Below are 4,332 nucleotides of genomic sequence, written 5' to 3' on the forward strand. Positions count from 1 at the left end.
CTCTTATTTGCCTGTTTATTCTTACCGTTTCTTTTCACTTCTATGTGTTACATTGATCCTTTCTTGGTTTCCTTGTTTAATTTACATATGGATGGACTTATGGATTTATTGAGGGAGGGAGGGAGGGAGGGAGGGAGGGAGGGAGGGAGGGAGGGAGGGAGGGAGATTCATAAATTATACATAACATGCAGTAATATATATGCAGATAATCATATATTATGTATGAAATGAATGGCCGGGCGCGATAGCTCACGCCTGTAATCCTAGCACTTTGGGAGGCCGAGGTGGGTGGATCACCAGACGTCAGGAGTTCAAGACCAGCCTGGCCCTCAGGGTGAAACCCCATCTTTGAGAAAAAAAAAAATTAATTAATTGTTCCACGTCTGTGTGTGTGTAAATATTTCTTTACATTAACTTTGATACTTATTTTAATTACCACTCTTCGCTCACATCCTCTTGGTTGTTTCTTCTTACGGTTTCTTTTTTTTTTTCCTTTTTTTTTTTTTTTTTTTTTGAGACGGACTCTTGCTCTCTTGCCAGGCTGGAGTGCACTGGCGTGGTCTCGGCTCACCGCAACCTCCACCTCCTGGAGTCAAGCGATTCTTCTGCCTCAGGCTCCCGAGTAGCTGGGACCACAGGCGTGTGCCACCACGCCCGGCTAACTTTTGTATTTTTTGTAGAGATGGCGTTTCACCAGGGCCGGGATGGTCTCGATCTCTTGACCTCATGATCCGCCCGCCTCGGCCTCCCAAAGTGCTGGGAATCCACAGGTGTGAGCCACCGCACCTGGCTCTTCTTATGGCTTCTTAACTCTTCCATGTCATTCTTACGTTTGTCATGTCTTCGTCCGTTCGTTAATTTAGTTAGAGGCGGGGTCTCGAGTATTTCTCTACAGGCATTCATTCATTCATTCATTCACTCACTTATTTGGGGGCAGGCTTGCGTTTATTTATCTAATTATATAGAGGCAGGCTCGCTTTTATTATTTATTCATTCATTCATTCATTCATTCATTTTTTTTTAATTTATTTATTTACTTTTAAATAGAGACAGGGTTTCACCATGTTGGCCAGGCTGGTCTCGATGTTCTGACCTCAGGTGATCCACCCGCCTCAGCCTCCCAAAGCGCTGGGGGATTACAGGCCTGAGCCACTGTGCCCGGCTATTTGTTTATTTATCTATCAATCGATTTATTTAGAGGCAGGCTCCCTCGCACGCATGCGTGCGTGCATGCATGCATTTATTTAATTAGTTAGTTTATTTTATTTATTTGGGGGAAGGCTCACATTTTTCTTTCCATCGAGGCAGGCTCGCATCTCTCTCTCTCTCTCTCTCTCTCTCCCCCCCCCCCCCCTCTCTCTCTCTCTCTCTCTCTCTCTCTCTCTCTCTCTCTCTCTCTCTCTCCCCCCCCCCCCCCTTCCCCACATCGGCCACCCCCCCTCGCCCCCGTCTGTCTCTCTTTAAAGGCAGGGTCTCGCTCTGTAGCCCAGGGTCACTCCAGCCTCAACGCTTTGGACCAAGACATCGGCACGTGGTCTCGCTTTGTGGCCCGCACTCTGGACACATATATTCCTTTTTAAATTTTGACGATGCTGCTGCTGCTGCTGCTGCTGCTGCTGCTGCTGCTGCTGCTGATGATGATGATGATGATCAATTTATACAGGCGGAGGTGGTGTCGACTGACGGCTCGAGATGATCTCAAACTTTGGCGCTCCGGCCATCCTCCCACGTCGGCCTTTCAGACTGCTGCGATGACAGGCGTGAGCATGGATGGAACGGGCAGATCACGGGCTTGAGAGATCGAGACCATCCCGGCCGACGTGGTGAAACCCCGTCTCTACTAAAAATACAAAAATTAGCTGGCCGTGGTGGCGTGCGCCTGTAGTCTCGGCTACTCGGGACGCTGAGGCAGAAGAATCGCTTGAACCCGAGAGGCGGAGGTGGCGGTCGACTGAGATTGCACCACGCTACGCTACAGCCTGGGCTCACTGCAACCTCCACCTCCCGGGTTCCAGCGATTCCCCTGCCTCAGCCTCCCGAGTTGCTGAGATTATACAGGTACGTGCCTGTCATCCCAAGCCACTGGGAGGCTGAGGCAGGAGAATCGCTGGAACCCGGGAGGCGGAGGTTTCGGCGAGCCGAGATCGTGCCACTGCTCTCCAGCCTGGGCAACGAGAGCGGAACTTTGTTGAGGGGGGGAAGAAATGCGAAATTTGGGAGTGAAAACTTGACCCCGGGACAGGAGGTAGCGTGCTGCAAGCTGTCTTCTTCTCCCCGTGAAATCCACGCTGTCTCCGGGAGCGTGGATTTCACGGACCTTCGTTTCCCTGTGACAGGTATTGCCACTCTGAGGTGGTGGGTCTGGCGCCCACTCGGAAACGCTATGGACTGGACTTCCATCTTAGATGGGTCCCATCTCCACCCCTAGCCTCCCTCCGTCCACACGCCCCCGCCCCTGGTCTCCTCTTCCTGTTGTCTAGGGGAATTGAAGTTCCATATGAACCCATGGGCGGGTGCCTAGGCTGTGTCCCCTGGGGGCTCTGGTCGACTAGTTGCAGGTGGGCACCACCTGAGAGGATTCCCTGGGTGGGCCCAGAAACGACCTGGCCCGAGAGGGATCGGGGAGAGGCTGGTGATGCGGCGTGCCTGAGCCGCTCCCCCCACCAACCTCCACCCCGACCCAGAGCGATCCAAGATTCCCTTCTTTTCCGTGCTGACATCTGCAAGCATCTAGCTAGGTCTGTGTGTGTGTGTGTGTGTGTGTGTGTGTGTGTGTGTGTGTGTGTGTGTGTGTGTGTCTGTCTGTCTGTCTGTCTGTCTGTTATAAAGCTATTTATTTGGGTGAGTTATTCCAAGAGTTGTATACAGCTTTATTTTTTTTGGAATTGCAGTATTAAAGTTGCACTTTGGATTTAGGACTTACTGTCATTACTTTGGTGATATGTACGGTGGTCATCTAATGGATGCTGCACAGAGTAGGGACTACGGGGACCCACATTTTGTCCCCATCCCATCTTCAAATAATTGGGGTCTCTTAGGTCCGTGATGCAAAGGCATAAGACAATCCTGATCTTGAAGCCTTGAAGAAAGTCATTACGTATACACAGATAGAAAATGCAAATATGTCAATGTCATCTGATAGCTTGAAATAAAGAAATATTTTAGTTAAACTGTTATCAAAGTTCACATTTCTGTTAATGAGACATTACAAACCACAAGGTAAGGTCTTTACATTTTGGTTATTAAGCAGATTCAGTGCTTGGAACTATAGTTAATACTTAGTGGAATGATAAGTCTATCTACAAAGCGGGATAATGTATTAGACTGTCATGTATTCATTTTTTCCTGTATGCCAGGGTTTTTACATATTTGCCATATAAGTTGGCCTTTTGCAGGAGGAGTATAATTTACATTGTTTTTGACAGTGGGCTTAGTATGGTTAAATGTCCTATCAACTTGAAGGATGCTTCCATTTTTGTGGGTCTTAGCCTCTACCTGGTGCTTGCTATTGGGTGTGTTCAGGCACTGAGAAAGAGAAATAATGAGTGAGGCAGATGATGATGTTTGAACATAGGCCTTATCATTTAGTGAAGCATAAAAACACTGACACTTTTATATAAATGTCTTCGGGCATCACCTAGCGGCCACTGTAATGGAAAATCGAGGTGGCGCGGAGGGAGGTCTGCCTGACGACTTCACAGAGCCTGGGGCAACCGGTTTCTCTTCCTCCCATCTGGAGGCCCCTCCCTCTCTCCCTCGTTGCCTTGGGAACCTCCACCCTGGTGGGGGCCCTATGGTTCTTTTATCAGTACTTTGTGTTTCTTTGTTTGTTGGTGTCTTTCATGCGCATGCATAGACTCTTCTCCTTGGGCTTTATGAGGAGTTGGTTTATTTTTTTTAAGCCCCTCCCCCCCGCCCCTTTACTCCAATTCCGTGAGTTTGTGAGGTGGGTTCCCCCCGACACCGCACCTCCCGCCACCCTGCGTGGAAACGTTCTGGAGCCAGGCGGGTGGGCCTCCATCTTCTCTCCCCTCCGCCCACCCTTTGCCGGTTGACATTTGCATGGGTGATCGCCAGGCCTCACCTCACTCGGTGGCCACTGTTTTTGAAGATGGGGGCTGGGGCTGGGGCACGGTCCCACTTCCCCAGAGGCAGCGGGGGGCGATGGCACAGCCTTTGGCCCCCGTGGGCAAGCGGGTGGGCGGACTGGACTGTAGTGGTGGCGTTTTTTCACCCCTTCACGCCTCAGGCCCCCCTCCCTCCCTCCCTCCCTCCCTCCCTCCCTCCCTCCCTCCCTCCTTCCCTCCCTCCCTGGGAAAGCTTCATCTTGGC

General features: G+C 50.6%; 1 long non-coding RNA gene across 1 annotated transcript in view; it reads left to right on the forward strand.

Moving 5' to 3' along the window:
• LOC135273196 (uncharacterized) overlaps positions 1-2,056 on the forward strand; it is a 20,792-nt gene extending 18,736 nt beyond the window's left edge. Inside the window, exon 3 of the long non-coding RNA XR_010341008.1 lies at positions 1,664-2,056. This is a non-coding gene — a long non-coding RNA (uncharacterized LOC135273196). The remainder of the gene's footprint in view (positions 1-1,663) is intronic.
• Positions 2,057-4,332: the final 2,276 nt, after the last annotated feature.

Source organism: Aotus nancymaae, unplaced genomic scaffold, assembly GCF_030222135.1.
Source record: "Aotus nancymaae isolate 86718 unplaced genomic scaffold, 86718_ANA_hifiasm-v0.15.2.pri h1tg000418l, whole genome shotgun sequence".
Classification (NCBI taxonomy): Eukaryota; Metazoa; Chordata; class Mammalia; order Primates; family Aotidae; genus Aotus; species Aotus nancymaae.